A 15000-nucleotide genomic window follows, 5' to 3' on the forward strand; every position below is an offset into this window, starting at 1 on the left:
TGTTGGAGCCCTTGGGTTTACAGCATCTTGCTTTTCCAACTATATTTGTAGCTTGGGTAGTAATAATATGAAAAATAATAATAGAATCCTTTTAATTCCTACTTGATCAACGTTTCCTATATTGGTGGGATTAAATATTCTATTTTGAATAAGACCATTCCAGGAATGGCGAAATAAAGTGAAATAGGAACTAATGATATTTTCGTGATTATTGAAACTAATTTTGCATATGAGGTTTTTTCGGTTTAGAAAACTGTATCGGCATTCAAACAACTATTTTTTAGAAAGGAATCTGGAACAAAAACTAACCAATACTGAATGGTCTCCTGGTCCCCATCGCCAGGCATTAGGGCCCAAATTCGTAATAGCAATCCAGAGTACTTTTTATATAATATGGTTTCTATAAGTTATTTTTCATTTGCGTTTAATATTCACCCTACAAGATTCTCTCTCTCCCTCTCTCTCTCTCTCTCTCTCTCTCTCTCTCTCTCTCTCTCTCTCTCTCTCTCTCTCTCTCTCTCTCTCATTACGTATAATGCCTAATTTAAGCTTCAATTGCGATAAACATGTTTATAATCAGCAATACTGGCAGTAATTAATTGGGTAGATGTGGACTAAAAGGCCTCTTTAAGATCAATCCCTCCAACAACCGTTTCCTTACTCATTACGTATCATAGAAACTCACCTGATTTAGTTTACATAGGAAATATTTATTTCAATGTTGTTACTGTTCTTAAAATATTTAATTTTTCCTAGTCTCCTTTCCTCAGTGGGCTATTTTCCCTTTTGGAGCCCCTTGGCTTATAACATCCTACTTTTCCATCTAGGGTTATTGCTTAGCAAGTAATAATAATAATAATAATAATAATAATAATAATAATAATAATAATATCATCAATTGCTAAGCTACAACCCTTGCTGGAAGAGCAGGATGTTATAAAGCAAGGGGCTCCAACAGGGAAAATATCCCGGTGAGGAAAGGGAGCAAGGAAAAGTAATATTTTTCAAGAACAGTAACAACACTAAAATAAATACCTCCTATATTATTATCATTATTATTATTATTATTATTATTATTATTATTATTATTATTATTATTATTACTTGCTAAGCTACAATCCTAGTTGGAAAAGCAAGATGCTAAAAGCCCAGGGGCCCCAACAGGGAAAATAGCCCAGTGAGGAAAGGAAACTAGGAAAAATAATATCTTTTAAGAACAAATGACATTTAAATGCATATTTCCTTTAAAAACTACGAAAACTTTAACAAAACAAGAGGAAGATAAACAAGAGAGAATAGTGTGCCCGAGTGTACCCTCAAGCAAGAGAACTCTAACACAAGACAGTGAAAGACCATGGTACAGAGGCTATGGCACTACCCAAGACTAGAGAACAATGGTTTGATTTTGGAGTGTCCTTCTCCTAGAAGAGCTGTTTACTATAGCTAAAGAGTCTCTGTAGTTAACCCCTTGGGTGAAGAAGAATTGTTTGGTAATCTCATAGTTGTCAGGTGAATGAGGACAGAGGAGAATCTGTAAAGAATAGGCCAGACTATTCGGTGTATGTGTAGGCAAAGGGAAAGTGAACCGTAACTAGAGAGAAGGATCTAATGTAGTACTGTCTGGCCAGTCAAAGGACCACATAACTCTCTAGCGGTAGTATCTCAACGGGTGACTGGTAAAATAAACTATAAAAGCTTTAACAAAACAAGAAGAGAAATAAGATAGAATAGTGTGCCAGAGTGTACCCTCAAGCAAGAGAACTCCAACCCCAGACAGCGGAAGGCCATGGTAAAGAGGCTATGGCACTACCCAAGTTTGATTTTGGAGTGTCCTTCTCCTAGAAAAGCTGCTTACCATAGCTAAAGAGTCTCTTCTACCCTTACAAAGAGGAAAGTGTCCACAGAACAATTACAGTGCAGTAACCCCTTGGGCGAAGAAGAATTGACATGAGATAATACCGCTAGAGAGTTATGGGGTCTTATGACTGGCCAGACAGTAGTACATTGGATCCTTTTCTCTTGTTATGGTTCTTTTTCCCTTTGTCTTTACATATTCTCCTCTGTCCTCATATACCTGACAACATAAATTATCAAAAAATTCTTCTTCCCCCGAGGGGTTAACTACTGTACTGTAATTGTTCTGTGGCCACTTTCTTCTCGGAAGGGTAGAGGAGACTCTTTAGCTATGGTCAGCAGCTCTTCTAGGAAAAGGACACTCCAAAATCAAACCATTGTTCTATAGTCTTGGGTAGTGCCATAGCCACTGTACCATGGTCTTCTACTGTCTTGAGCTAGAGTTCTCTTGTTTAAGGGTACACTCGAGCATACTATTCTATCTAATCCCTCTTCCTCTTGTTTTGTTAAAGTTTTTTATAGTTTATATAGGAAATATTCAATGTCGTTACTCTTCTTAAAATATTTTATTTTCCTTTCTTCCTTTCCTTACAGGGCTATCTTCCTTGTTGGAGCCCCTGAGCTTATAGCATCCTGCTTTTCCAACTAGGGCTGTAGCTTAGCAGGTAATAATAATAATAATAATAATAATAATAATAATAATAATAATAATAATAATAATAATACTTGCTAGGACAATGTCACTCTCCCTTGACTATTCCATTCATGAGTAGCCTTTAAAGCTTTAAAAATATTGAAAATCTGGCACTGCAGCTTCGTTATGATAATTAAAGACATACTTCATCATATAAAAAGGAAGGACGACAGTCTTGGGTACATTTTTCCATAAAATAACAAGAGAGCGCCGAGCTATTATTCGTTTCATAGACTTCGAAGTTATAATGGCTATGAAAAGAATCTTCATTATGCACAAGACCTTTTTTTTTTATCTTGGCTGAAAATTATAATAAGCGTCGTCTTTTATGTTGAAATTTGCTCTGCTGAAAACTGCCACACTAACAACAGAGAAGAACGGGAAAAATATTGTATAAAAGTGAAGAAGAAGAACACGTTCGAATGTTATTTTTCAGAAGAGGGTCTTACGACATTTTCGCCAGAAAATAAAAGAATTATTTATTAATCTGAAAGATCTCAAAACGTGTTTTGAACTAAATTAAGAGATGAGGATTATGCGTATAATAAATTTCATACGAATTCTTTACTTTACAAAATCATTATAAATACACGTAAATGATTTTTAAACTCCATAAAAAAAAATTATAACAAATCTTAATAGTCCCAAGCAAGCACCTGCCATGGATATGAACGTAAATTAAAAAAAAAAAAAAAAAAAAAAAAAAAAAAAAAAAAAAAAACATTAAAAAAATCTTTATTAACATAAGAAAGGGATAAGGACCATTTTGGATGAAGATCTAAAAATATCTTTTGGACTAAATAACGAGATGAGGATTTAACGTTTTATGAAATCTATAAGAAATCGTTACTTTACCTTTACGTAGTAATCCCAACTATCACAAAATAATGCTTTAGGCTAAGTAACGAGACGAGGATTAGACGTTTTATGAATTACATAAGAATTTTTCACTTTACAAAATCATTATAGATACTCGTAAATGATTTAAAAAAAATAAAAAATTGAAAAAAGTTATAACAAATCTTAATAGCCACATACAGGCATCTCTTTATTGAAATAATAAAGATCTGAAGACCCTTTATGATAAAGATTCCGGCTTCACTGGGAATCTGCTATAACTGGCAAGTGAAGACTTTGATTAGTAAATAAAACTGAAAAATATAAATTGAAAATCATAGAAAAAATATTGATGAAAGGTTAGATTGTTCATAGATAAAGATATATTTGCTTTATATTCCTATTTTTTATTCCAGAATTCAATTCCTATTTTTGATCTCAAAATTTTATTTCTATTTTGATAGTAAAATTATATTCCAAAATTCGCATCATATTTTAAATTTCTATTATCGATTCCAAAATTCAATTCATATTTTCGACTCCAAAATTGGATTCCAATTTTCGATTACAAAATTCGATTTCTATGTGATGCTTTATTGGGCATTTTCCTTTTTTCTTTCATTAAGCACCACTTTAATATTATTTTAATTAAATAAATGTATCTCTTCAATCCTTTCAGTGCAAAAATATTATTTAATTCTAGACCCTCAGGAAAGTGGGTGATGGTAAAATGCCGTATAGTTCCTTAATTTTACTTCTGGAACTTTGATGTACATTAGCTTTACAGTAATCTTCTACATGGTTTTAAATACAGACTGAAAGTTTATAAATTCTTGAAGATTGGAGGCTGCAACCGTAGACTTCTGCTACCACATCAGCATTCGGTATGCGAAATACTTGACTTCTATTTATGCGGTTTGGGGATCGCTTCTTCATAGCTGTGTCTTCTCATGGACACGCTTCTTGGTAATTTCTCCTTCATCGAAGATCATCTTCTACCTCCCGGTTGGAAAGTAATTTGTTGGCAGTTAGGGAACTCGGTCCCTTCGTTGTCCGTCTTTGTAAATATCTTGTTGTTAACTTGACGTTTCGTTAGTGCCGGCCAAACTGTGCACCACGGGTAAGGCCTCCCCCATGACGGGGGGAGAGGGAGAAGGGACAACCGTTTAACGCGGTTACTTGTAGGGAAGAGCTGCTTTCTTTCTGCGCTTGTTGCTTAAGTATCCCAGAACAAGGGCGTTGTAATTGCGTCACGTCATGTGACTCTTCTTGTGTTCTATTGGTCCCTTCTTCTGACGTAATGGTAACGTCATACATATGTCACTTCCGATTTCTCGGCAAGGTAACCGACGCGCATTCCATCTGCGTTGTTTTGGCCAATTTATCGCTTATGTCAGCACTTTTCACAAACAGTGCCTCTCAACTACCACCTCACTCTGATTTTATTTTTCTCGTCTCTCTCTCTCTCTCTCTCTCTCTCTCTCTCTTTATTTCAATGTCTCTCTATCGTTTAACTAACGAATAAAACTCATAAAATACTTGATCAAATACACATATCACCTTATTTAGTAGGAATTATTTTCCTTTACATGACACCACTCGGTCACGTACCTGAATTCCTGTGGAATTCACATCTTATTAACTCATTTCATGGTTTACCCAAAGACAATTCATCAATAATTCATCATCACCTAAAGAAATACATTTCAACACAACAAATCAAAAACATCATCATCAAATAATATGCATTTCAATGCAATAAATCAAAATCATCACCACCAAATAACATGCATTTCAATGCAATAAATCAAAATCACCATCATCAAATGATATGCATGCCAATACAAATAATCAAAATCATCATCAACAAAATAATATGCACTTTAGTGCAGTAAATCAAAATCATCTTCATCAAAAGAAAATCATCATCAATCATTTTTAAAATAATGCAATTGCATAAGTTTATCATCAATATATGTTTAGGAAAAAACTTCCTGTTCCCTTCAAATAATTCAAAACAATATTGAAACATATTATTTTTATTAATTCTTGATAATGGAATATTTAACCCTCAATTCACTGGGTACGTAAGGCAAAATTAATAATGTCTTCTGTGTTCAACTGTGCAATCAATTAGGAAATGCCTTCACCTTTAACTTCTATTCAACTCATATTTTCCATTACCTATGACCTCAAAATCTTGGTCTTATTGATGTAAACACAAAAATCATTTCTTCAATGCAATGCAATAAATGGCAGAAAATAAATGTTCAAACATACATAACATCAATCCAAATCAATCAAAACATTTCTGCAACAAAAAACATAATTATGTGTCATGCACATTATAACTCATCAAGAGTATTACTTATTTGTAATCAGTATCAATAAACATTTGTAAAACATCATTATGGTACCTTATTTACTCATCAATATCATCATGATAAATCATTGTTACTTAATGGCATCAAAAGAAATATTTCTCACCTCCTTCATAAAAATAATGAGTAAAAATCAAAAACTCAAACATATCAATGTCTTAAATCATAAAACATCATAATCATTTCATAATAAAGAAACATATTCAATACATAACAAAATCATGTTTATAAATTTGAATCTTATTTGCACCTTGTCTGCGTATTATTTTTATCTCAAGAACTTCAATTCTCAACTACATATATATTGCATTCAGAAGGGAATTCATAAAATTCAAGTGACAGGAACTTACATTTCAATGTTAAAACTTTTCTTTAAAGAAATCAATTGCAGACTGTCTCAATTAAAATACTTTATTTATCCTTTCTTCAAGGATTCATCTACTACACAGGCATAAAAACCAATTCGTGTGTTTCCACACACACTCTTTTTTAACTTCAAAATGAAAGGTTTAATTATTGTAATTCACCATTCGTACTTAATTGTTCACTATTACCTGCATGATTATTATGGGCCTAAAATATCCCTTTGAGACATTTAACTTCTAAGTTCATTATTGGTGCACATCTTATCTTTTAATCACTTAAATCTTTTCCTTCTTCATAATTATTTAAGTTAACTTAATCATCATCAAAACATAATAAAATTCATTGTATACATGCATGTTTATCATCGTTACACGTGTTACACAAAAAAAATATCAATCAATGCATCGCCTATAAAATGCAGTAATAATTCTTTTGCTCTAATGGCATCATTATTTATTCAAACTTGCAAACAAACTCAATACATTTGTAAACCTTCAATCACCTATGGGTTCATATTTCACCTGTCTTCATTACCCATAACTTTATCAAAAACTTTTCATCTTAGTTTGCAACTCAATATTCTCTGTGGTCCCTTAATTAATTGTTTGGAGACATTTATGATTTGGACCTTCTTTGTTGATTACGGAATACATATTCAAATTCTAGGATAACACACTTTACATAATTAAAGATTTCACTCATTTGTTACCCTCAATATTTGTATGAGTGCCCAGATATTTTTATTTCATTTCCCAAGGAGTTTAGTAGTCTTTCTTAAATCTACCTAACAAAAAAATCTGTTTCCCATATACCGAGTTATTTCAAAGTAAAGTCGTTCTCTTTAAGTAATTGTTATTAGTCTTCTATGTTGGTCCATATATAGTTCGCAGGACATCCTCAACCCCTTGCTATTATTTTATTTGCCCCCCTTTTTTTTTTTTTTTTTTTTTTTTTCTCTCTATTTTAACTTGACTTATCATGGCTTATTTCACCCTTCTTACTACAAGAAAAATATTGCACAGTTTTCATTAATCTCTAATAAATTCGGGTGCATTGCCCAAGAGAATATCTATAGACACGAATGTCTAGTTATTTATCCTGGTCTCAAATTATTCTGTTACAGACTCATCAACCATTTCTTTGTTAAATCAAATTCTATGTAGACCAGTATGTTTTTATCATTTGTCAAGTTCTGGGAACAGAGTCCCTGGTAGTCCGTTGGTACCACCACTATGGGATTGAGAAAATGCAATCGTAATTTCTAAAGGATTCTTACCCTTATATGACCCTTATACTTCTTATATGTAGGCTTTAATTTTACGATCTCAAACATCTATCTTAGGTCAAAAATTTATTTCATCATTAAATGCAGTCTTTGATTACTGGATGTCCTACTAACTTGAGCATGAGTTTTTGTTAGTATTTTGTTAGTATGTCAGGAATTTCTATTCATGAACAAGTATTTCTCCCTATTCTTTGTATGTATTCCTTTAAGCAATATGCAATCCTGTTATATGATTCCTATTTTGGGAGTAATTCATCTACATCATTCCTATTAACCTTTGGTTTCTCTTGTTCTATTTTAATTCTTCCTATTTCTAGGTCTCCTGCCTGACAACTGAAACAAAATATTGGTAGTTATATTTCCTTTTAACATCTTCCTGTCCTTTTAAATATCCTTCTTTTATCATCATAAACCTACCAATAAGGTGATTTATCCTGGACAAACATCCAGTACTTTAAGGCTCCTAAGATTCCTTTTATTCTTTCATCCACAATAGTCCTTCTTGGACTGTAAAATCACAATCATTCTTATGAGCAATAAGCACATATACTCTATGCCCTAAACAAATTTTTAAACTTCTCTAGACCATTATTTGGATAATCTATCCTACTCGGTTATTTTCATTTAATTTAAGACTACTCTCATGATACATTACCCTTCTTCGGGTTTTACCTTTTTAATGAGACATTTCATTTTATATTTATGAGGCTTCACACATTATTTTTATAACTCCTGGGTAAGAGATCGGGTTAAGGTAATGTAGGATCAAAATTCATTTCTCTTCATTATTTATAGCCTTCTATTTCATTTGCACACTACATATTTTTAGGTTAACTTTATTTTAAGGCTTGGGTAATTTAGCAAATACTGCTTATTATCCCTAAGATCCTATCATTCCAAAAAAAATCTTTTACATCTGTCAAATCTTAGTGGAGCAGGATTTCCACTTTAACCCTTATTTCTCTACATATCTTAAATCTATCTACTCTTTTTACTTACCCTATTCAAATCTAGGGATGGGTCACTCTTTAATCTGGTTCTTTATCCTGCTATTCTCCCTATTCTAGACTAGTTTTATTATTTTTATGGCTCTATATTCTTACTAAACTTAGTAACATCATTCTATAGGCTTATTCATTCTGTCTCCAAATTCTAGATCATCATTCTGTCAATAGTTAGAGGAGCTGAGTGAGCCCGTCGACTTCACTCTAATTTCTAACATTCTTTGAAATGTAAATAGCCATGAATGGCTTGTATTCTTTGACCATGGTACTTACAATATTTTACTCCTCAATAATCGAGCCAAACATTATTTATTTATCGGGATAGACATGTCATTTATATTCTACTTATGATGATCTACTAGTCTAACTTCTATCCTCATTGGGTAATATATCTCGGGAGATTTATAAGGAGTCTTATTGATTCATTTTAACACTCACCGTGTTCGTTATGGGGCGTTGGCTGATAGGTAATATTTCATGATTCATACCGGTATTTAAAAAGTTTTAATAAGTTTTTGACAGTTTCTCTGGGCAGGTTCTGGCGCCGATGTTTCTATTCTTTTCTGCCTAACCTATCGCCTGCAATGGCTAATCTCTGCCTATTTCTCATCTATCCCTATTTCTATGCTCCTTATGGTAAATTTTTGCCCCTTTCTGATTACCTAACTGTAATCTCTACTCCTTTATTTTAGAAGTCATTACCCGCCATTCAGATGAGTTATTTTATCCGGAGTAGTATTAATTAATTAGTGTGCTTGTATTTTCCTTCATCTGAACTGCATTATTGTCTCTTTTGACAGACTCTGGCATCCTATTTTTAGTTAACCTATCTTCTTTATCTCTGCGGGTTATTTTTATTTAGGCATCATTATGACTTCTCTAGCTAAATTCTAGCTTTTTATATTTTCAGTACTGATCAGACTTTATTTATTTAATAGCATCATAGCTCATTTATTATTCATATGCCTATATCTTCATCTTAAATCTTTGTGCCTAACAACAACATATTTCTTTTAATTCTATAAGCCTATAGCTTCAATTGCCTATGACATTTATTTCTTGGAATTCCCTCTTATTTAGGCTATTCTATTTTATTCACTATATTTATGTCGACATTCTATTTTATTTATATGGCGCCAGTCATATATAGACAAGGAGTATATCTATTCTTGGCTACTCTTCCTATTTCTCCTTGTCTTTTTAATCTATTTCCATTTCCCTTTCTTAGTCTGGAGTCTGTTTCTCCTGTCAAATTCGTCTCCTACAAAGTGGCCAGTTTTGTAAAAGACTTGTCTTTGACAAGTAGAATCATACCCTGACTATCTCATTTTTTTCTTTTCTTTATTTTAAGCCTGCACTTCTCACAAACAAAATTCTTACTTCATCATTGTATCGTTTTTGAACGATATCTTAAGGCTCTATTGGGAAATGTTACAAAAAATTACATCTTTATTCATCATTTGGCACATTTTGGCATTTAATTCTCTACCTAACCTGACGGTTCATACCCCTTGATTTTTACTTGTTTGCATTTCATTTCTGCATATCATTTTATTTTCACCCTTAAAATTTGGAAGCAGGTATTTCTCAATATTCTATCACTGTATTGCATCCCAGTATATCAACTATATTTGCCAGAGTCTCTATAAGATAAAATAGTCACTTGCAACGTGGATGTACCTCCGCTACATATGCCTATCTTTCCTATATAAAATTTTTCGTCTTCCTGACTTCCTTTCTATCCGGCTAATTATTTTTAATTCTTTTCTTTTTCACTATTTGGAGGATTTGTATTTCACTTTCTTTGTGCCGGAGGGCTTTTTGAGAAGTGTCTTTGTTTAATTTCATGATGGGGTTCTTTATCTCTGTGCCTGCCTTTCTCCCTGTATGTTTTCCCTTTTTTCATTATTTTACCTAATTTCTATCCCCTTTTTATGTAATCTTTCCCTAGACCTAAATGTGTCATCTTTATTTCTGTAAACTGTCTTTGACCTAAATTTCTGCCCATTATTCTATTTAACTCTAGGGTAATTTTTTGCGCCTCATTCCAGTCTGCTGTTCGAACTTCCCTGCATCTATTTAAATTACTCAAAATTTCTCTGGTAGGTTTTTGTGGCTATTAGTCCCTTAGGATTTTTCTTCCTGATTTCCTATCATTTTGCTATTTTCCCTTTTCTTTTGTAAAACTCATATCTAGGATGCTATTTTTCACATTTTTTTTTTTTTTGCCTCATTTATTTCTATATATAGGGAATTATCATTAGCAATAAACTTACCTTTAGCAAAGGAATCCTGTTCTTTTTACTGTTGCTACGTGATCCTCCATTTGTGTGGCAAATTCATTTACCGAGCCACCCTCATATTTTACCTATAGGAACTTTCGTAGATTTGTTAACCTGTCTGTCTCTTTGACTGATCGCCATAATTGCCTACATTATTTTTGAAACTCACTCAGATTTGCTGCATTTCTAAATTACTTACCATTCAAGGTTATGTGAGCATCACTTACATTTGTATACACGGTTAACATAGCCTGTTTAATTCTGCTGTCTCATTGTTTATTCTCAGACTAACTATTCTACTTTCAATATCAGCTAACCACTTACATACGGCATATTTCTCTAACCTTCTTTTATCTCGGTTATTCCTACCTATATTTCCACAAAACTGTGTTAATTTCCCTACTGAATTCATGTTAGCGGGGTTAGTAATTTTTGTTAATTCTTCAAACTCACTTTTTTATGGGACGTTGCTCGTTTGTATTTTTCACCTACTTGCGTAATTCTAAATCATATCTATCTTTTATATTCCTTGGGCTAACATCATTACCATCACTTTAAAAAAAATCATAACACATCTTATTTTACACAAGAAAAAAAAATACAAAGTAATTCATGCATCATTCAAGAAACCCTAGCGAATAAAAAAAAATTCCTATTCTTAAACGAGAGACAAGTTTTTTTTTTTTTTTTTTCACTTTTAAACTGAGAGATTTATTTGAGAGAGAGATTCTTTTACTCACATTTCTTCTTTCTTGCCCTTTTGTTTTCATTTTCTTCGCTTCGGTAATGGTTTCTTGTGTTTAGACTCTTGCTTCGTCTCACGTCCTCACTATTTTTCTGAGTTTCTTGATGTTTATTCTGCAAAGGTGTACAACTGGTATCTGGAAGAATATAGTCATTAATATATGCACTGAAAAATATCATCACGGCATTTTATCCATTTAAGCTGCCACCATTTGTGATGCTTTATTGGGCATTTTCCTTTTTTCTTTCATTAAGCACCACTTTAATATTATTTTAATTAAATAAATGTATCTCTTCAATCCTTTCAGTGCAAAAATATTATTTAATTCTAGACCCTCAGGAAAGTGGGTGATGGTAAAATGCCGTATAGTTCCTTAATTTTACTTCTGGAACTTTGATGTACATTAGCTTTACAGTAATCTTCTACATGGTTTTAAATACAGACTGAAAGTTTATAAATTCTTGAAGATTGGAGGCTGCAACCGTAGACTTCTGCTACCACATCAGCATTCGGTATGCGAAATACTTGACTTCTATTTATGCGGTTTGGGGATCGCTTCTTCATAGCTGTGTCTTCTCATGGACACGCTTCTTGGTAATTTCTCCTTCATCGAAGATCATCTTCTACCTCCCGGTTGGAAAGTAATTTGTTGGCAGTTAGGGAACTCGGTCCCTTCGTTGTCCGTCTTTGTAAATATCTTGTTGTTAACTTGACGTTTCGTTAGTGCCGGCCAAACTGTGCACCACGGGTAAGGCCTCCCCCATGACGGGGGGAGAGGGAGAAGGGACAACCGTTTAACGCGGTTACTTGTAGGGAAGAGCTGCTTTCTTTCTGCGCTTGTTGCTTAAGTATCCCAGAACAAGGGCGTTGTAATTGCGTCACGTCATGTGACTCTTCTTGTGTTCTATTGGTCCCTTCTTCTGACGTAATGGTAACGTCATACATATGTCACTTCCGATTTCTCGGCAAGGTAACCGACGCGCATTCCATCTGCGTTGTTTTGGCCAATTTATCGCTTATGTCAGCACTTTTCACAAACAGTGCCTCTCAACTACCACCTCACTCTGATTTTATTTTTCTCGTCTCTCTCTCTCTCTCTCTCTCTCTCTCTCTCTCTCTCTCTTTATTTCAATGTCTCTCTATCGTTTAACTAACGAATAAAACTCATAAAATACTTGATCAAATACACATATCACCTTATTTAGTAGGAATTATTTTCCTTTACATGACATCTATTTTAGATGACAAAATTCGATTCCTATTTTCGGTTACAAAATTCTATTCTTATTCTTGATTACAAAATTCGATCCCCATTTCGATAACAAAATTCGATTCCTATTTTTGATTCCAAAATCCGATTCCTATTTTCGATCTCAAAATTAGACTCCTATATTCGATCCCAAAATTAGATTCTTATTGTCGATTACAGTGCTTGCTTCTGCAAGAAGTTGCTTTCTTAGTGAGTAATATCATAGAAATTTATTATTCAACTTGGGAATAATTGAAGGGGGATGTAATTTCATAGGGCAAGTTAAGGAAGAACCATTGAATGTTGGATAACTACAACAACAGCAGCAACAACAACAACAACAACAAATAATGCAGCTGTTTCTAGACCACTGATTGACAAAGGCTTCAGACATGTCAATTAAATTATGGGGTTTTGGCCAGTTTTCATCACCACGCTGGCCAGTACAGATTTGTGATGGTAGATTTTCCTCTGATCGCTCACAGCAAACCAACCTAGTTCCCATAAAATCCATCTACTTCAGATAAAGGGAAAACCAAATGAAAGTTACAGCTAATAAAATGAATAAATATCTCCTTTAAAAATGAATAAATACTCCCCTTTAAAAACGAAAAAAATAATATAAACTTAAAAAGTGTAAATAGAAAAAAGAAAAGGGTAAAATTATTAGGAAATTTTATTAGTTACATTTGCAACCGGGAAACTAGATGGACAATGTGAATGAAATAATGTTTCCCATTCATGTTTTTTTTTCTCGTAATCATCATCATCGTCATTATAATTATTATAAAAGAAAGGAAGATAATTGTGGTCAAACTGTTTCTACAATAATAAAAAATCGCTATCTCTCTCTCTCTCTCTCTCTCTCTCTCTCTCTCTCTCTCTCTGTTCGCAAATATGCAAATTACTCATAAACTAACTGCCTCTTATAGAAGTGAAGTTACGATTATAGCACTCGCCATTAAAGTGAGGTTTCAATGATATAACCGACCGTAGCGGCAATGTCTGGCCCAGAGTCATCTGGTCTTGCCTTTGTTATTATAGTCAGAGATAACTGGGGCAGACGCCTCCAGTCCACTTGGCCCATCTTTCCACTTCTTTGGTTATTCGAAGGATAAACTTAAGACAAGGGAGGGTATACTAATATTTAGTTCTTTCTTTATAAATCAAAGTTTTTTATTCAACAATACATCATGATATTTGTTTTCTACCCTATTATTATTATTATTATTATTATTATTATTATTATTATTATTATTATTATTATTATTATTATTATTATTATTATTATTATTATTAATATTATTATTATTATTATTATCATTACTAGCTAAGCAACAGCCCTAGTTGGAAATGCAAGATGGTATAAGCCCAAGGGCTCCAACAGAGAAAATAGCCCAGTGAGGAAATGAAATAAGGAAACAATAGTGTACCTGAATGTACACCCTAGTAAGAGAGCTCTAATCCCAGATAGTGGAAGACCAGGGCACAGAAGCAATGGCACTACCCAAGACTAGAGAACAATGGTTTAATTTTGGAATGTCCTTCCCCTGGAAGAGCTGCTTACCATAGCTACTAAAGTCTCTTTTACCCTTACCAGAAGGAAATTAGCCACTGAACAATTACAATGCAGTAATTAACCACTTGAGTAAAGAAGAATTGTTTGGTAATCTCAGTGTTGCCAAATGTATGAAAAAAGAGAAGAATATATAAAGAATAGGCCAGACTATTTGGTGTATATGTAGGGATAGGAAAATTGAGCCGTACCCAGAAAGATATACAATGTAGTACTATATGGCCAAGAACTCTCTAACGGTAGTATTTCAATGAGTGGCTGGTGCCTCTGCCTACCTACTACTCTCAGAATTGAATATCGAGATAACTAAATAAACTCTCTCTCTCTCTCTCTCTCTCTCTCTCTCTCTCTCTCTCTCTCTCTCTCTCTCTCTCTCTCCCCGGATGGATTAAAAAGGCTTTGAAACATTTACAATCCTTGTAACACGCTCTCTCTCTCTCTCTCTCTCTCCTCTCTCTCTCTCTCTCTCTCTCTCTCTCTCTCTCTCTCTCTCTCTCTCTCTCAATTTTGACAAGATTTATATTGTTTTTTGTATATTTTGTAATTACTACTGGATCTGTAAACCGATTTATATGAACGTAAAGTTCCAATTTGCTTATACATAACTACGAAATGAAGGCAATTCCCATGGTTAATTGAACCCTGTTTTCTAAATGCGGGATATCCCCACACTGTTGACTTCAGTAGTATTAACCAAGAAAGCGTCTATTCTCACCCAAGCCATGAG

This window comes from Palaemon carinicauda, chromosome 20 (assembly GCF_036898095.1).
Source record: "Palaemon carinicauda isolate YSFRI2023 chromosome 20, ASM3689809v2, whole genome shotgun sequence".
Lineage (NCBI taxonomy): Eukaryota > Metazoa > Arthropoda > Malacostraca > Decapoda > Palaemonidae > Palaemon > Palaemon carinicauda.